This window comes from Pelobates fuscus, chromosome 1 (assembly GCF_036172605.1).
Source record: "Pelobates fuscus isolate aPelFus1 chromosome 1, aPelFus1.pri, whole genome shotgun sequence".
NCBI classification, from domain to species: domain Eukaryota; kingdom Metazoa; phylum Chordata; class Amphibia; order Anura; family Pelobatidae; genus Pelobates; species Pelobates fuscus.
Genome location: NC_086317.1, coordinates 25,152,936 through 25,173,679, shown reverse-complemented (window position 1 = coordinate 25,173,679; position 20,744 = coordinate 25,152,936). Strand labels below are relative to the sequence as shown.

The 20,744-nt window shown below is 40.9% G+C and overlaps 1 protein-coding gene across 2 annotated transcripts in view; it reads right to left on the bottom strand.

The window, feature by feature from the left end:
* The window catches only part of GJA5 (gap junction protein alpha 5), a 90,132-nt gene extending 70,147 nt beyond the window's left edge, over positions 1 to 19,985 (bottom strand). The window contains exon 1 of one of the 2 annotated variants that reach the window (XM_063446855.1): positions 19,932 to 19,985. The gene's annotated coding sequence lies outside the window, so the exon portion shown is untranslated. Of the gene's footprint in view, positions 1 to 18,229; positions 18,252 to 19,931 lie in introns of those variants that run through there. The other variant, XM_063446866.1, reaches the window with a different exon arrangement.
* Between the last annotated feature and the right edge of the window lie 759 nt (positions 19,986 to 20,744).

The following is a 20,744-nucleotide window of genomic DNA, read 5'->3' as shown; positions in this document are numbered from 1 at the left end:
CCCATCCTTTGCTCAGTAAAATAAAGATTACTTTTCCTCTCTGCCTCCGTTGATCTCAGCATCCAAACTGACATCACCTGCGATTTCCTGGATTGGAACTAGGCATTAGGATCCCCAACACCTCAATCATCCAATCAAATGCTTCTATCAGGACTACTGATAAATGACGAGACCACTGCAGCCAGACTACTTCACTCAGATAAAGTGGCCTGGGTGACTTTAGTGTTCCTTTAACTAAATTTGACATTCACGTTGCTGTCCCTGTGCTTATTTCTGGTGATTGTGCCCATTTAACATTGTGATAAGCACAGTCAGGCACCGGGAAATGAAGTGTGCAAATAGAATTTGCTTCCCTCAACTTCATAGATAACTGTACATCCTGTTTCTAACATTTTACTTTCTGTTGCACTTAATAAGCATGCACACATTTATTTTAAATGTTACCAAATATTATTACAAATCAAAGAGACATCATTTGAATTGGTTAAATACCCTTTAGAGCAGGGGTAGGTGGCAGTGTGCCAAAACAAGATTTTGTAGTCCCATGGAGTGCTGGTCCTATTGCTTTTAATTAATGTGTGTATTTTGCCATAAATCTGATTGTGATATGTATAGGTGCTGTGGCTGCTTTGAGAGGCTGTTTGTGTGTGTTTGTGAGCTGTGTATGTTACTGTATATGAGCATGATCACTTTGTGGTATTGTGTTGTTATGCATGTAAGTAGGCTGTATATGGGTTGGCTGCTTGTGCATGGGTGCCTGTGTGTGTACTGTATGTATTGTTTTTGTGTTTTGCATGTGTTGTATTGTGTGTGGTGTTTTGTGTAACATAGAAGGACTGCTTGTGGGGTTTTGCCTTTATGGCCTGTCAGTGGAGTAGTTTGTGGGATGGCTATCTGTAAAGCTGTGTGTTTGTGTGTGTGCTGTTTGTAGTATTTGTGTGTTGAGGAGGCGTAATGTAGGGCTATATATATAACACATGCTACCAGATGGAGACACTTAGACACAGGCAGTTATGCCTACCAGACACTTACAAACACAGACACTAATACACACTGTCAGACACTCTTAGCCAAACACACACTGCCTCAATGCACTCTGCCAGGGGAGGAAAGGGCAACCCAAATCTTACCCCCTCCAAATTCCCCATTGGTCCCACAATGACCTCTGTCTGGCCGGACAGCCTGTTAGGGTCTGGTAACTTGCCACAGTTTGCCAACCCCTGCTTTAGAAAATACACACAGCAGTGATAACTAAACGTGTAACACAGAAAAAGGAACACTGATGACTGAAGCACTGGTACACATTTTACCAGCGTACATTAGGCAGACCTGCATGCATCAAGTAGGGAAGGTTTGCAGGCTGGCACACAAACAAATAGCTTAGGTAAAACCACAAAGTGAATAAAACCAGTATCCTTAATATAACTTCCAAAAAACAGCACGTCACAAAAAAAGAAAAGAAGTCCCAGGGCAACAAAGTGAAAAAAGGGGCAACTCACCGACAGACAGAAAGCAGCAAACAGGGCATTACCCATTAGCAATAAGGCTAGATATTATATTTCCATATTAGACTATTTCAGTTTTTGTTTCTTGTTGAATTTACTGATTGAACAAACAGGAATCAGTGCGCAGGGCCCCCAAATACAGACAAAAATATGACAATAAAATAAAGGAAAACACAGGAGCATAGATCACGGGAAGGTCAAAGGGCACAGAGAAAAAAAACGCAGTGAGTGAGAGGCGTGAGGTCAGTACCGGGCCAGGAATCACAAGTACGTGAAAGGGCAAGTAAACTTCTTAATAAATCATGGCTGTACTGGGACGGTAAGGCAAGCAAATAACTGGCTCCACCGGGGGCCGGGACAAATGAAATATCTCCCTAAACTGTGACATTGTAACCATATGATCCTGGCTGGAATTGGGCATTTGTACAGAATGGGTTAATGTTTTGAACTATTATATACAGGGCTATTCACTAAGGTCTGCATTGTCAAAACATGCCAGGGGAGTGTAAAGGCACCCTCAAATACAAGTAAAAATCACAGATTAGTATATAAACCCCAATGAAAACATGCATGCATTTAATTATAGATGTAAAAACAGCTTGTAAACGTTGCATATCTCTTGTCTGCAGTCTTTGCCTGCCCGCCCCCCCCCCCTTCTAACCCGCCCCCCCCCCCCCTTCTAACCCGCCCAGACTTTTTGCAAAAAGTCCAATCACAGACTGCTCAATGCAGCTCAATGAGAAGTCTTTACTCTGGGCAATCGAGTTTAGACACACACACCAGTGCCCAGGGCCATAAGATTAGGCCTGGGTAATCCTGGGTGATGTGTGGTGCACGACGATATGAGGTATGGTAAGACATGGATAGATTACAAAGTTATATATAGAATCTATGTGATGGTTATATACGGATTGTGGATGAATGATACATGGATATACCGGTATATGGGTATTATATGGTAAAACATGGTAAGATGTGAAGGGGTGATATATGGATATATGGATACTATGGTGTAGGCATGTGCATGGGAACATTTTTCGGCACTTCGGAACTTCGCCTCTTCGGAATTTAGGTAACTTCGACACTTCAGAACTTCGGCACTTCGACACTTCGGAACTTCAGAATTTCGGAACTTCTCTTGCAGCCGTTTGGTAGATAACTCTCTAATTCCCATGGTATTAGGGAATTATTTACCAAAAGGCTGAAAGACCTAAATTGGTCTTTCAGCCAAATTTACTAATACTAAGTAAAGATTACTTAGTATTAGTATATTATGCCCCTACTCGCTATACCGCGAGTAGGGGCATGTCTAGTAAACAATTTATTTTTAAAAAAACAAACAAACCTATTGCCCCCCCGGCCCCCACCCCTGGGGGCCCTAAAGTAAAATAATGGAGGGACCCCTGGGGTGGGGGCCCTAAATTAGAATAAGTGGGGGACACCTAATGTCCTCCCCCCTGGCCCCCACCCCTGAGCAGTGGGTGGGGGTCCTAAATACCAATTAGGGGAGACACACCTAATGTCCTCCCCCCTGGCCTCCCACTTCAGGTTAGGAGGGGGAGGGAGGACGTGTTTTTTTTTTTACAGTGAGCAGCCACAGGCTGCTCACTGTTTAATAGACATGCCCCTACTCGAGTAGGGTAGCGAGTAGGGGCATAATTTACTAATACTAAGTAATCTTTACTTAGTATTAGTAAATTTGGCTGAAAGACCAATTTAGGTCTTTCAGCCTTTTAGTAGATAGCTCCATAATACCATGGGAATTAGGGAGTTATCTACTTATTTATTCCTGTCATTACATTGACTGGCCAAGTAACTTACATTTTATATGAATGTGTGTTACTTGATTGTTGTAAGTGTTGCAAATGCTTACAGCTGAATCCTGACTACGTTTGTATACTTTTTATTTAAAATTGTATACAGTGTAACATTCGTCTTCTTCCACTTGGTAAGTATATTAGTACATAGGCAATACTGTGCTTCGGAACTTCGCAACTTCGGCACTTCGGCACTTCAACACTTCAGCACTTCGGAAATTCGATAATTTCGGAACTTCGGGACCTCAGTAATTCAGCACTTCGGCAATTCGGCACTTCGGCTATTCGGAAGTACCCGAATGTCGGAATTGCCCGAAATTCGTCCGAATTCATATTCAGCCCGAAACGAATTGCAAATGTCTACTATAGTGTTTGAGAGAGAGACAGACAAGAAGCACCTTTCTTTAAATGTTTTGATCTCAAGTTCAGTAAAAGAAAAAGAGGAAATAGTGATTCTGTCAGCTCAGTTGCTTTATATGCTAAACAAAAAACCTACACAAAGTCTTTTAGTTTTATTTAGGACCAACGATAGTCTAATAAAACCATGAATCTGGACTTCAAAAATCCAACAATTGCATGTAATGCTTTCTTTTTCTTTAGGATTGGAAGAGTTTGTTCATAACAGAATATGTTCAGGCCAATTTGAGTCGTCTGTACATGATGCTGTAATTCTGTAAAGTTAGCCCTAAAGGCTTGCAATCTGAAACTGGCACCTTACTCCAAAGGTACACCCAGGGATCCATAGACAGTGATACTCAGTACAGAGAAGTCTTGGCAGTGATACATCGAGCGTATCAAATAGTTACAGTTTAAAGTGTTGAAACATATTTGGAAAGCCAAGGGCTGATTGATAACCTCTAGGGTTGCTGCAAGCAAAGAATTGTGCTTATAACACCACACAGTGATCAAGCTTTCATGACAATGGCCCTCTGTGACACATAACACAGGGCTTGATGGAACATTACTCCTAAAATGCAATATTTATAGATAAAGCTTTGCAACATTCTGGGCAAATTCTGCAACATTTATGGGTAAAAAACAGACAATGAAAAAACATGCGTGCAGAATTCGTCATTTTTTTTGACAGAGAAACCCCCCAAAAAAGGCAGCCAATGAGGTTTAAGAGTGTGACGACGGGGGGCGGGGCCGGACCGCCGAGCTGGATGGCCGCAAGATAGATCAGCTCCAACAACTTAGCTAAATTTCAACCATGAAACTATGATCCTGGAAGGCAATACTGACCCGCAGCGGCAGCTCTCGATGAGTGTGGGACACTGGATCCAGGGAGAGGCTGGCTCCTTGAGCTGCAGTCCCTTGGAGGAGAGACCTTCGTTACCCCGGTGGAGGCCTACTCCGGCGGTGAGCGGGACAGACGGCCGCTGCTCCGCTATCCCGCCTAACGGTGCGAAGTATCCAGGGCAAAAGCGACATCACCATTGTGACCCGCAGCATCCATTAAAGATGGCGGAGGCCACGTGCGCCAGAGCCTATGGAGAGGGACAAACTTTCTCCCTGCACCACTTGAAACCTGAATGGCTCACAGACATCGCCAGACTTAACACCCGCAGCAGCCAGCCTGGCACACAAACACAAGTGCCCAAGCATGATGCACACCTTATGGCACTCACCATCAGACACTGGAGCCAGGCGGAGGGGACAGAGACACAGCCTAGCGCCACACATCGCCCACACAAACCAGCCTCCCATGCTAGATGCTGCAAATCACCCTCGGACAGCCATAAAGTATCACCCGTCGAAAACTCCTCAACGACCCTGGACCCGACGTACAGACCAGCTTCTTCCACTGCTAACCGGACGCAGAGATCCGAAATGCCTCACTGTGATACAGAAGCCCAGGATAACAACGGAGGGCATCAGGGGCATGCATCACCAACCTGAGCAACCAACTCTGCCAAGGACCATTTACCTACTACAACACACTTCTCTTCCCGAGCCTTGGAATCGGCTGACCGGTGACTCTCTAATGGGCATAAGCCTGCTGTCTAATTCTTAAGCGTTGAAAGTGTTTAGATAGCCACCAGTAGATGTACCATGCCCTTGTGTATATGCTATTTAGTTATTAACTTAATTTTGTCAGCTGGCATTGTGCAGGGACCAGTGATAAGGGGAACTTTAAGCTCTAGACCCAGCCTGTTCTCCATCTCATGTGTTACATAAAGCATAGTTCTCCATGTGTAATGTGCTATATACACAGCTTTACCTTCATTATGATGTAAAACGCCAAAATAGTGCTGCCAATATCGTATTATACTGTTGTTCAGCATACTGAATGTAGCCAGCCTGGGACCCCCCTGGGGCTTACTCTTGTTTCCAATCTTTACTTACCACTCTAATTAATTTGCCTTAGACCTTCTCAGACAAAGCTCTATTTGCCCTAACTTACTGATGAAAGCAGGTCTTAAGATATCAACTGTTGTTATTCTCTATAATATAAAAATGTGCTGTCTTGTTATGCCATGTCAATGTTTGTTACTGCATTGTTTGCTCCAGCTGTCGTGGCGAAGCAAAGCTGTTTGTTATTCTAAGCACAAATAAAATAAAGAATTAAAAAAAAAAAAAAAGAGTGTGACGACATCCACATTGCTCTCCATATTTGAAAGTATGAAACCAGGAAGTAGGAGGACATGGCATGTCAACCTTAAGAACCAGCTAACAATGGCCTCTTGCACCTGGAAATGTATCTAACAATGACTGTTAGCGTGCTCTATTCATTTTGAGCTTTTTCAAAAAGATAGAATCTTCATGAAAACTTTAAATTCTCTTTTGACTGTGTTTGAATTTCTCAGATTTTATAACATAGTTAAAAGATATAGATGAGGCAAATACAGGGCTCGATTCCTGCAGGAACGCGTGGGAACGGCGTTCCTGCACCTTTTCCACAGCAGGAAAGCCGTTCCCGCTTGTACTCCTGCAGGCAGGGCCAGTGTGTCCATAAGGCGGTGCAAGCGGCTGCCTTAGGGCGCACACGCTCGGGGGCTGTTGATCAGAACAGCGCTCCCTCCTGCCAGTCACTCTTTGTAGCATGGCTGAGTGGAAGCAGTGGGCAAAGCGGTCCAGGAACTTCAGTTTCCTGTACTCGGCCGGAAAGGAAGTGCTTACTGAGACAGCACTTCCTGTCAGTTCGGCTGGGTACAGGAAACTGAATCTACTGTACCGCGGTCTGCTCTGCTTGGCCACGCAACAAATAGAGGTAGGGACCAAGGGGGGGAGGGAAAGAGAGGCGCACTAAAGGACTGGGGGAGGGGTGGTAGGGAGAACACTATGGGACAGGCGGGTGCAAGGACACTATGGGACAGGGGGATGGAGGTGGTAAGGAAGAACACTATGGGACAGGGAGAGGGCGGATGGTAGGGAGAACACTATGGGATGGCGGAGTGGGGTGGTAAGGAGCACTATCAGACAGGGGGATGAGGAATGTGGTAAGGAACACAATAAGATGGGGGGGGAGAACACCATGGGGGGTGGTAGGGAACACAATGAGATGGGGGGTTGAAGAACACTATGGGACAGGGGGAGAGGGAAGAAGAACACAATGGGGAGGGGGAAAGAACACTATGGGACAGGGGAGTAAGACAAACAAAGGGTGGTTGTAAGAGATACACAAGGAAGGTGTAAGACACACAATGGGGGAAAAATAGGGAATAAGGTACACTTAAGGGGGTAAGACATTAAAAAAAGGGATAAGAAACAAAAGGAGGGTTAAGAGGTACACAGGTGAAGATGCTTTTGGGTGGGGGTGGATCTTGGGTGAGTTCCCACACTTTTTTTCCCCAGGCCTTGACCCCTTGGCAAATACCAATGGTAAGTACTATATTTATCTTTTTAACTGTTCACATATCACCTCGAGGGGTTTTTGAGAAAAGTACAAAGACCCCACAAGTGACAGTGCCCTGCTTCGCTGAAGGGGACCTTTTAAAGGTGTCTCCAAAAGCAAGGCACAAGAGAATAAATCTGGGAAATTGGGACAGGGAACCCAAATCATGACTGTACTGCCCTATCCAGGACAATGTCTCAACACCAAACAAGACAGTGTGTGACTCCTTTAGCTTTGTCATATGGTAACCCTTTCAATGCTGCAGAACTGAGCAGCTGTGACAAAAACAATATGTCTCAATCATGTTGGAAATCCCAAGGAATCCAAATAAATAGAGGTTATTTGATTGATAATTAAGCAGGTGCCCTGCTAACCCTAATAACTGAGGAAAGCCTAACAACTGGGTCTTCACCAAAAACAAATATTGTCAGGGGTCTCAAAATGTTGAAAAATTAGTCGAAAAGAAAGTACAAGCAACGTATACTCTTAATGGAAGCGAATTAAGAGATAACACGCGAAAAGGACTTGGGAATTGTTATAGACAACAAACTATGCAACAATGTGCAATGTTAATCAGCAGAGGCTGAGGCCAGTAAGGTATTGTCATGCATGAAAAAGGACATTCATTCTCAGGATGAGAATATCATTTTGCCTCTTTATAAATACCTGGTAAGACCACATATTGAATATGCTGTGCAATTTTGGGCACCTGTTCTAAAGAAGGATATTATGGCACTAGAAAAAGGCGGGCTACAAAATTAATAAAAGGAATGGAACATATCAGCTTTGAAGAAAGGTTAACAAATTTAACCTTATACAAAATATCAGGGGCCATTGTGTGGAAATCTATTCACAAACCGGACTTTACATAGGACACAAGGTCATGTGTTTAGACTGGAAGAAAGAAGATTTTGTCTAAGGCAAAGTAAAGGTTTTTTTTCTGTAAGAACAATAAGGATGTGGAATTCTCTGCCTGAAGAAGTGGTTTTATCAGAGTCCATACAGATGTTCAAACAGCTACTAGATGCATACTTGCAAAAATAGAATATTCAAGGATATAATCTTTCAGTAGCTTCTTGACAAGGATAAATCTGACCTCCATTCTGGGGTCAAGAAGGCATTTTTTTCCTAGTTTGTTGCAAAATTGGAAGTGCCTCAAACTGGTTTTTATTTTGCCTTTTTGATCAACAGCAAAAAACAAATGTGAGGAAGGCTGAACTTGATAGACACAAGTCTCTTTTCAGCTATGTAACTATGTAACTATGTATGTACATTGGGGGCTTGGTGATTGCCCTACCTCTTCCTGCACCCTTTACCAGTGAAGAAAATGGCGTTAAAACTAAACAACAACGAACTCACAGCCATGTCTCTCCTCATTCAGGGCAAGTGCCTTTTTTCATTTCATTATATTGAGGTAAAATATATTATGTTATTCGTAATTTGCTTAGTAAGTTTAAAGGTTAGTAAACAAGAGTAATATAAAAACAGTCATGAAATTCGGAAAAAAAAATATGGCAAAAAATAAGAGGACATTTAAACACTGCAAATAGGATGGATTTGGTTATCTGCCACTGCCAACATTAGTAGGTGTGTAGCCAGAAAGAGGTGGCTTACAGGCACGTTCACATCTCTGGTGACACTTAAGGCTGGAGGAAGGCCATCTCACCCTTGTTTATATGTGCACCTTCACTTTATGGGGATAGCAAGAAAGGGACCCAAAATCAGGACTATCCCGCTGGTATGGGACAGTTGGCAGCTGTGAAACTTAGTTCTGTTTTATTGCATTGTTGGTTGTAGATTAAAAGAAATTTCTATTATTTGCGAATATCTCATAGCTAACAGAAACAAAATCAACTATGACAAACTAAGACCCAGCAATAAACATATAACAACTAAATCATACAAATCTGAGCTCTCCCTGCTTTCAGATGATCACAGCCTGAAAACAACAAATTGCTTTAATAAGTTACATTGCCTGACTCATTTTAATCATCCTTATAAATCGGTTATCAACAGCTTTAATAAGTTAAAAAAGATATGATATCCAGCATGGCACAGCGGTATGGGAAAAAAGTTCTGAAAACCAGTAGTGACGATGAGCTTGCAGGACGATTAAACAATTTATAAAGTGATTAATGATTGAGGCGGGGGTGAAGGCGATGGGATGGTCAGTGCCCCCTCCTGCAAACACAGTCATATCAAAGCATGTGTTGATCATGTGAACAAGAAAGTGGTTTCCCACAATATTCTTAAATCCCCACGAGCAAATTACCAGCTCCACCTCCAAGACATTAAAGGACAATGGACAAGACATGGAACAAACAGTTTAGTGTTTGGTCAAAACAACACCAATAATTTGACTAAAACAATCAATTCAGAGTGACTTAGTGTCTGTACAGTCCTTGCTTTGTGCTGGATTTCCAGGACGGACCGTGTTAATTAAAACCACTTTATTTCCTGAGTGTTTGCATTATCTAACAATTGCCTGAAACACAGGATTATTCACTAAAATGAGAACTGATGGGAATTTCAAACTTGGACCAAAATAGCCGATTAAGGCAAATTCTTCGAGTCAGCACTCCTGCGTTGCTAACTCAGCATCTTGAAATGCCGACTGAGGTCACAGACACAAAGACCTTTCCGACTATTTGATAATCCATTGTAGCAGCTGGTTTACTATATATATATATATTTCCCCAATAAACTCCATAAAAAGAGGAGAAAATAAGTAACATAGCTATTGCAGTCATAGCTAACCTTGCTTTGTGAATTGGATATGGCATCTATTTATATCTCTACATTTGGTAACACAATGAAACCCCTTTTCCAGTTCTAATAAGAATCTCGGTCTGTCCGTCCATCTACCTGTATGTCCATCCAACTCTATCTATCTGTCTGTCTGTCTGTCTGTCTGTCTGTCTGTCTGTCTGTCTTTCTTTCTTTCTTTCTATTTGTTATATAGATCACATACCTGCAGTCCCACTGCTCAATTATCTGCCATTTAGGAGTTAAATCACTTTGTTTGTACAGCCCAAGTCACACCTCCCTGCATGTGACTTGCACAGTCTCACTAACCCATTCCTGTAAAGTGAGATCTAACCTTTATACTCTCTTTATTGCACAGTTTGTAAAATGTAGAATGTCTTCTCTCCTACACTGTTAGCTTGCTGGACCTTCATGAGCCCCCTGTGTGTAATTAGGGTTCAATTTACAGAGCAGGAGATAAAATCTTTTAAAGTAAGAAAAATGGACAATATAGTCCTTAGACCAACTACAGCTTAATGTATTTGTTCTAGTGAGTATAGTCAGTCCCTGCAGGCTTTTTGCAGTAAACACTGTTTTTTGTTTTTTTTGTTTTTTTTAAGAGAAAAGGTGTAACTCCACCTACGGCATTGCCATTAGCCAGCCTGGTAATGTTAAATCTTGGCATACTGAGTAACCCTTTAATTGAACTTGAAGCAATATAACGCAAGAGATAAGACATTCTAGTTAAACTCACTGTACAGAAAGGGAATGTTAGACCTCTTATTTAGGAAATGTACAGAAAGGCTGTGTAAGTCTTGGCTAGGCGAGGTGTGACTAGAGCTTCATACACAAACAAACTGATGTAACGCACAAATGGTAGAGAATTGAACAGTGACACAGCAGGGGCATGATCCATGCACCAAAACCACTTCATTAAAGGAACACTATAGTGTCAGAAAACCAAATGCAGGCATTCCTGACACTATAGCTCTAATGGTGCCACCCTGTCAGCCAAGTAAAAGATGATTTCACTCACCTTTTTTCTAGGGCTGCGCTGATCTTGTTGCGGCTGGCCCTGCCACACTTCGCCTCCTTGGCTGAGATAATCAAATTTAATCATCTTAGCCAATCCAATGCTTCTACATAGGAAATCATTGGGAGGCTATTGCACATGCACCGCAAATTGATTCAATGCATCTCTTGAAGGAACATTCAGAGCCTCCATGCAGGGCCTGGAGACGCAGAACATTAGTGCTGCACATTATGAAGCACTGACCTAGGAAGCACCTCTAGTGGCCATCTGAGTGACTGCCACTAGAGGTGCTCATAGACAGTAATGCAAACACTGTGTGCCTTTTCTCTAAAAACGCAGTGTTTACATTAAAAAGCCTGATGGGACCAGTGGTAGACATTAAGCTGTAGTTGTTCTGGTGACTAAAGTTTCCCTTTAAAGGGACACTATAGTCACCAGAGCAACTACAGCTTATTGAATTTGTTCTGGTGAATAGAATCATTCCCTTCAGGCTTTTTGATGTAAACACTGTCTTTTCAGAGAAAAGGCACGCATTGTTTACATTACAGTCTAGTGATAACTCCACTGGCCACTTGGCTGCTAGAGGTGCTTCCTGGGGCACTCCTGCCTAATGTGCAGCACTGCCATTCAGTGTCTCCGCTCTCTGCATGCATACACTGAACTTTCCTCATACAGATGCATTGATTCAATTCATCTCTATGAGGAGATGCTGATTGGCCAGGGCTGTGTTTGACTTGTGCTAGCTTTGCCCCTGATATGCCTCCTTTACAGTCTCACCAATCCTTTGGGAAAGCACTGTGATGATGTCATCAGACAGGGGCAGAGCAGGCATCTGCAGACGTGAATACAAGTAAGAGTTTACTATTTTTAGGGTGGCAAGAGGGGACAGGGGGCTAGATGGTGGTTTTAACACTATAGGGTCAGAAATATATGTTTGTGTTCCTGACCCTATAGTGTTCCTTTAAGCAAAATTAGTTTTTGAGCTTAGTGTCTCTTTAAACACATTTTTATTTTGTTTCTGGCCACTAGATGGCAGCAGTGACAAAACAAAATTAAGTCCTGCTGTCGAATTATCTGCTGTATGATCTAATTGATAATTGAAGATTGATAATGAATAGTCATGAATGAGATCCAGGAGTTGCCAGATGTTTAACTCAAAACATATTTAAATTCCCGTGCTGTATTTATCTATATTACATAGGGAAATAGGAGACTTATCAGCAGAAATAAACAGTTGGCCAAAATGATCTCGTTTCTTCCATAACTTAAAGCTTACACAATCATACATTATTATTATTATTATTATTATTATTATTTATAAAGCGCCAACAAATTCTGCAGCGCTGTACAATGGGCGTACTAACAGACATGTATTTGTAACCAGACAAGTTTGACGCACAGGAACAGAGGCGTTGAGGGCCCTGCACAATGAGCTTACATGTTAGAGGGAGTGGGGTATAGTGACATAAAAGGTAAGGGTAGGGTAGAAAAGTAGGTTGCTAGGATAGTATTCATTGAGGGCTTAGTGTTTTATTTTGATGACAGTTTCAGGAGAGGAATCAGGGTACGGGGAGGGAAAGCTGTTCACAGTTTAATTGATACGCTTTCCTAAAGCAGTACGTCTTCAAATATATTTTGAAGGAGTGGAGAATGGGTGAAAGTCTAACAGAGAGGGAAAGGGCGTTCCATAGGAACGGTGCAGCCACAGAGAAGTCTTTAAGGCGAGCATCAGAGGAACAAGTACGAACAGAGGTTATACGTAGGTCTCCGGCAGAGTGTAGGGGTGTTGGACATATTTGTATATTAGTGAGGATAAGTAGGTGAGAAGCAGCATTGTGTAGAGATTTGTAAGCAAGTATCAGGATCTTAAATTGAGTCCCATATCTTAGGGGAAGCCAATGTAGGGACTGACAGAGGGGGGAGGCGTAGCAGGTGCAGGTGGACACGAAGATGAGACTGTAACAGGTAAAGTTGGGAACGTGGAAGACCACTGAGAAGGGGATTACAGTAGTTAAGGCGGGAGAGGACAGCGGCATAGACAACACCTTAGCCGTATAAGGTGTTAAATAGGGGTGGATGAGCGCAATGTTTTTGAGATGGAAATGGCAGGATTTGGCGATTGATTGGACATAAGCAGTGAAGGAGAGGTCAGAGTCAAAGAGAACACCTAGGCAGCGAGTCTGCAGGGTAGAGGTGATGGTACCATTGACTTGGAGGGAAACAGACAAGAGATTAGCAACACTTGAGTGAGGGAAGACCAGAAGTTCTGTTTTGGACAGGTTGAGTTTAAGGAAGTGAGCAGCCATCCAGTTGGAAATAGCAGAAAGGCAATCAGAGACACGAGTTAAGAGGGGTGGTGAGAAATCAGGGGAGGACAGATAAATTTGCATGTCATCCGCATACAAATGTTACAGGAAGCCGAAAGACCTTCATTTCGTGTTAAGAACATCTGGCTGTCTACTCCAGGACACCATGTACCATGTTACTTTAATAGCATTGACTTCACGTCTCTTAGGAGACTTTGCTGCTCATCCACACCTCCCCACCACCTTACACAATTGGTTCGAGCAATGCTTTTTTCCAGAGGTGTTACTGGGGAGGAGAATGACCTGGGCTGAAACCCCCAGTGGGGTCCTGAAAAGCCCTGAGTATGATTTTGGCTCATTTTCTTTGTTAACCTATGATTATTCTGTAATATATAAAGAGAAATAACAACTCCAATTACTTAATTTATGGCAATGCCAGCTCAATGCCTCGTGGGACATTTGGAGTTAATCAAAGCACAGTGAGATGGGTGTATTTAAAATAGCAGAATTTTATTATCCAGCTCAGCTTTCTTCCAATGCTTCTTTGAAGATCAGAATCACAGGTGGTGCAATTAACATCAGTTAAAAAGCCCACAGCGGCGTTAGCCTTTCCGATGGCTGAGTGTTACGGGAATCAAAAACAAAAAACGAAAGAACAAGATAACAACACCCTGCAGTTTTTGTATTTTTACATGGACCCCAATAGCATGCAATACAGACAAGATAAACGAAAAAAGATAATCATTCTCAGCTTGAGATCGCAAGAGCTATGGTCCCTGATGTAAATGTGTTTCACATGTTTTAGTCAATGTATTGTTTTATAAATTACTGTGGTCTAATTTCTACATGCACCAATGTACTCAAACCTCTTAGCTTTCCACCTTTCACAGGATAAAACTTTAGACTGCTAGCTCTTCAGACAAGAGTCTTCCAGTTTGATATTTTTGACTCCTGATATTTACTGTGTTATCAGTTTATTTGTTTTATGTAGTCTATCCCTTCTATGTCTATGGTTAATTAGAAGTTATTGGGTTTATTTAATATTCAGTGCACTGTGGTGAATGCACTGCAACGCACGAACCTCCTTCTTTCCTTGTCCCCACAGTATCAATAGAAAGATATAGATTAAATCCAGGGAGCCACTATAATTAGCTTCCAATTATGTAACCTAATGGTATTACCGTCCAGAGATAGCTCTTTGTATACTCTTGTTTGGGTACATTACCTTATTAACAAATACATTATATCAATTATATTCATCATACATTCTGTCTCGTACAATGCTTATAGTGCTAGGAATAAAGGCAGTTTTAACAGATTAAGATTTTCTATTTTTAGAGGTGACGTGGAAACTAAATTTGTCCCAGGTTCCATCAGATAAAGTCTGGTAAAAATGTAAAGTTTATGTCTTCTAACAATATTATTAGTCTAGTGCTATATATGTAACTACTCAGATCCCCCCCCCCCTTTAGATAATATCAAGGATTCTGATTCCAAAAAGAGGTGACTGATATGACTCATATACCAGATGATGTAGACACTTTATGAAGACACATCTTCTGACTGATGTTCCAACACTCGTAGCCTGAGACTTGACAAGCCATATTCCATTTGCTCTTCTGATATCTTTTGGCTTGACCATACATAACCTTGAATCCAATGTAAAAATGGTGCCCTCTGTCTTCAGCTGAAATGAATATAATACCACTTCTTTATGAGTCTGTGCCACAGAGACCTCACCAATGGGCATCAAAAGATAAGAATGGCCCTCAAATGCTATAATTATAGTGCTCTGTTTCCCCCTCAATGAAAAAATCCAAAACTGGATCTACAGTTGATGGATATAGAATGAAAGACTATTTTAATGATTATATTTCTGTTTAATTATACAATGATAGTATATAATATGGTGTCTCATTTTATGTATATTTGTATTATGATGTGGATAGTATTTCTTCATAACTTCCACCCCTATTCCTCCATCTCAACCAAAATCCAACTGTGCTTGCCTCTTCTGTCCCTATTCTAACTGTTGCATGTTATGGTGTGGTTATTTAAAAGTCCACTCAGGAACATGCTTTGTTGCAAACTGCAGTCTCCTTTCCGGATATTTATCCCACACTCAATAGAAAAAAGGTTTTATTTTTTAAGTAGCACAATCCCTCAACCACACAGTGTCTTGACATTCTTTGTCCCTAGACAAGCTCTTTCTCGAATACAATATGTGCTGTCGTATCTTTCCATTCTTGGTGGGATTACATGATGTGATATATGAGCTGAGCAATCAGATGACTATAGAACATGTATACGTCACTTCTAACTTTTGGCCTAGGAAAGAAGATGGAAGTAACACTCGTTTTGTTTCCACCCACCAAACATTGATGGTCGAATACAAGAAATCTTCCTTATCTATCCTAGATACGAGTGGTCAACGTATGGGAAGTGTAAGAAGTAACTTCCGATATTCTGATAAAAGATGGAATGCAAAGCCACAAAACCAGTTAATACTTATCTTAAGGTTTATAAAATCACATGAAAGTGATAACATGGCTGCTATATTAGACTATACCAAAACAAAGAGTTGACTTTCGCAGTCCTTGACCCGCATTATGCTGCCTTTTGCACACCATACCAGAGTATAATCATTGTAACCAAGGTGTGTTCTTCTTGTTCACTAGTCAAATAGAGACCAAAAATATTTTTCCCAGCATTCTATTCGAGTTCTACATAATAACCTCTCAAATGCAAACAACTTTACTCAGGTGGTGCCAAGATCGTTGGCCTCAAGTGACACCAAACTCCGCAAGGTCTAAGAAAGTTCTTTAACATCACCCTGAAGTTATAGCTTATCTAAACAATCCTTCTGAATGTTAATACTGTAGATGATGTGTTGCCCTCAATACACCCACGTGTGGACTAAGATTAACCTGAGCGTTTGGCTAAATACATATCTACTGTTAATTAATGGGGCCAACATTACAATGAGTTGAATAATCCTCTTCATCTGCCAGTAAAATGATGGGACATATAACCCGGTTCAGGTTTGTTTTATTTTATTTTACCTGATTTTTAAAAGATGAGCAAAATTCTCAGTTAAAAATGTAAAACATTTTGTAAATTGCACTTTTTGGGGGAAATTCTCAGTCTATCTGTTATCAGAATTATTGAGATTATGAAGAAAATTCACTAAGGAAATACATTTAGTTTTGTAATATATGTGACAAAATTGCCATTGGGGTTAATTCCAGTGGAGTGAGATGGAATTCCTGAGTGAAAAATAGTGCTTTCTTAGGTGAAAACAGAAATATTTCTGATAACAGAATTATGATCTATCTGCTGATCTTGCTTCTAGGTTCCAGAAACCTGGGTCTTGAATCCACAGGAAAACTCAATGACCCCTTTATTCACCTTCAATACTTCTCTAGGGCTTCAGACGTTCTAGACGTTCACCCAGTCTCTATTCCTTCAAATAAAATTATTGAAAACTCACTTCTTCAGGAAAGAGTATCAATTAAACTGTTAATGGCTTAGCCACCTGCAGCTGTCACATAGTGAATACCCTTCTAGCCAACCTACTTTTCTACCCTACCCTTACCTTTTGTGTCATCTTATCCCACTCCCTCTAGCATGTAAGCTCATTGAGCCGGGCCCTCAACCCCTCTGTTCCTGTGCGTCCAACTCATCTGGTTACAGTTATATGTTTGTTCGTCCACCCATTGTACAGAGCTGCGGAATTTGGTGGCGCTTTATAAATAATAATATTGATAGAGAGGTGGAGATATCTCATGGCATGTTACTTCTTTACAGTGTTATGTCCCCTCCTGTCTACCCATGAATAGGTTCCTGCGATTCTCTCCTGGATGTCAAAGAAAGTATAACTAGAAACAATCCCATGTAGGTACACAATATGATTCCGACATTCTGCCTAACTAATAGAAGAGTGTAGAGGAAAGTTTTGCTCCGCAGAGCCCTCTCCCGACACTCACCTGGAAGGAATCACCCCCTCTCCCTAAGTACTTACCTTTCTTTTTATAATAGATGGCTGTTTTCAGAAGCAGTAGCCTGATGTTAAATTTAAATAAAAAAACTAAAACCACTAGTATCCTTCTACCACCCCACACAAGAGCCCCAGATCTGGGATTTCAGCTCACAAAGTGTAACCTATGGTTACAGCCATGTGGGGAGAAAGAAGTCACTATTTTTTTTTCAGGATTTTTCTGTAAAGTAAAAACTCCAGCAAACCTGAAATATGTTTTTTTTTACATTTATTTTGTATTTTCTATATTTTTTCCAATGCGCATATATGGCATTCCGTCCCATGGAGCAATATATTAACTTTAGGCAAACTCAAAGCGAGCACTGCTACAGACATTCAAGTAGGAATTAAAATGCTTACTGCTGCAATGTAGAGTGGGCAGTGCTATACCCTGCTTACACCAGGGAGTCCCAGGTATCAATCAATAGCTGGGACTTTGCTGTCCGTTGGGGGCCACATTTAGTTGCCCCAGGCTGACTGATGTGCTTATGCAGTACTCAAAGTGAACACTATATACAGCCCTTTCAATGCATTGAGAACACTGTGGCTGAGCTTAGCGACAGAAATTCTGGGCTGACAGGTGCACGGGGGACAACCCCAGGTTCTGGACTCCCAGCATGTCCCCATTGGAGTAGGGTTTGGGTCAGAGTTAGGGGTAGTGTTAGAGTTATGGGTAGTGTTATTGTAGGGTTAGAGTTAAATAAGGGTTAGTGCTAGATTAAAGTAAGGGTTAATCGTGGTTGATTAATTATGATTATTGCTGTTTTAGGGTGGGGATAGTCTAATGTTAAGGTTAATGTTCGGACAGCTATTCGGTTAGAGGTAATGTAAGAATAGGGTAGGTGTAGTATACAGTTAGCGGCATCATTAATATAAAGTTGTTTCAGTGCTTACAGCAGGGTTGGCCAATATTCGCCATTCCAGACATCGAAACTTCTCATAATGCACTTACCACGTACAGCCATACTGCTGGCAAAGCATCAGGGGAGATGTAGTCCTTAACATCTGGAGTGCTGAAGGCTTCCTACCTGAGGCTTAGAGTATCTCTTTAAGATCTCTCTAAACACCCACCAATTTCAGAAATGCTTAATATTAACTCCTGTCAATACAGACTCTGGAAAGTAACCCCCCCTCCCCTCTCCAATTCTATTTAAGCAGTCCATCTCTCCAGGGGATCTTCAGTTACATTCTGATCTGCCCATTGCATTAAATCCACCTCCTGACACATTGTAAACACACAGGATCAGGGAGCTCAGTCAATTTGTATCTGTTCGAATCTATGCACAGTTTACACGTCATTTTTTCCGTTCGCCAACCTGTCTGTTACCCTGTCATATTAAACAGGTCCGTAAAAACCTGTTAGAACTTTGATTGCACTGGATAATCATACATATAATGAAGCCTCTAACATTGAGAAATGGAAAAGACAGTAGCAGATTGGCACAAGTTTTTTTTATAAAATACAGAAACAACATTAAAAAAAAAATTAGCCTATTTGATCACTATGATACTAATAATCACGTCTGTTATTCCAAATTCTGAGGTTCTATTGTCATAAACATATTGTATATAAACATGAAATGTTTGGAAAATGAACAGATTAGAAAAAGTTACATTGAAAAAAACAAAAAACAAACATCAAACCACTGAAATTGTGAAATGCTTTCAGTCACATGGTAGTTTTTTTGAAATCAGAGCCTGTTTTACATTATTTACCGAGCTAATTCATTTTTGTTCATTTTCTATTTAGTTTGTTTACCCACAATGCTAAGTGAAGTTAAATGGTTATTTACAAGTGAAGCTTTCCTGACCTTTCAATATGTATTATTAGAGACACCAGTATAGAAGGAATAGAGAACAATGTCTATTATTATTATTATTATTATTATTATTATTATTACTGGTATTTATATCGTGCCAGCATATTCCGTAGCGCTTTACAATATTAGTTTATAATCTAGTATATTTCTATTACGTAGACAAAAATCTGCCTAGTTAGTTGGCACATGAGTTTGCAATCCAAAGAAGATTTAAAAGTGCCTTTAAGGGCCTTATAGGACATAACGGAAATAAAGAGAGCTAAAGTATTCATGTAAGGTAGGAAGTACAGTTTGTAATGAATTAATGACTTAGCGAGATAATAAGGTCGTATTAAAGTAGGTCAAATACCTTTGCTTGTTCTTGGTCTAAGAAAACGTAAAGAACAATAACAAGGACACAACTCCCCAATCCATCAGTTTTGCCATTGTCTTGGAGTGAAGCCATCACAGTCTGAGTTTAATAAGTCTATCTAAAGTCTATCTTTGATCAACAAGTGGCCTATTTGGGCAAAAAGTCTCTGTTCTGTGAAGAACGAAATGGACGACAATTCAAATCATGGTATTTTCCAATTGCTTTCTCTGCTTTCTTTGAATTTGGTTTGACCCACCAAGAATGTTCTACTAACATTGAACATTGGAAGCTCCATAAGGCCCTGATGTTGTTAAATGAGCGAGACATTCCGTTTGGGAACAGGATATTTTAAAACCAGATTGTTATGACTTCAAAGACCATCACATCCATAATGAAGGAAGTTTTATTGTACTTTTCTTCCTCATCCACAATTCAAGTAAAGACCAATAATAATAATGAAAGAAAATGTTGCATTTTCTTACCTTTGGCATGGACGCAGCCGTGACCACTGCAATGTCTGTTGTCATCTAAGCACATGATTCCTCGGGAAGTGTGAGTCGGAATAGTCTTCATGTCAACGGCACCTCCTTGACTTTTAACACATCCTTATCACATCTTCGCTCGCCTCGTAGTGCCCGAGATAAAATACCTTCCCTGTGTAATCTCCCCTCTTCACATCGCGCCGAGTGTTGTACAACACGAGAGTCTTCAAGCACAGCATGCTGGGTGACCTGGCACAGACTCAGTGACATAAGCCAGAGACCAGCATTAGAAGGTGGCAAAGCTACAGAATTCTTATTATTTTTATAATTATAAGGTGCATTACTATTGGAATTTGCACGTCTAGTTGTACGAAGACTCCACAGAGGTCTGTAGAAAAGATGGCAAACGGTCTGAAAATAATGAACAAAGGTGAACAAAGCATGTAATGTCTGTTAAAATGCCACCTTTTTATTTAAAAGTTCATTATTTTTTAGGTAAGGGACAAAGAAAATGAAGCAGGATATTTCAACAGGGTCATTTTGTGAATGAAGGCCGTACAAAAAGGCACTGGGATTAACCCTGAGAGATATTCACAATGGGTAAATTCTATGTGAATTTGAGATTGTAGGCTAGAATAGCCAAACTGAAACTATAGACCAATTTGGAGAATGTTTTCCTTTTGCCAATTTTGGTTTAAAATTTGAACTCCACTCTGAATTCACTTTGCATTCCCAACAATCCACCTTCTAGCGACAAACCTCAGCATGCAGCATTAAAACATCATAGGGCAAAGTGAGAATTCAAACTAAATT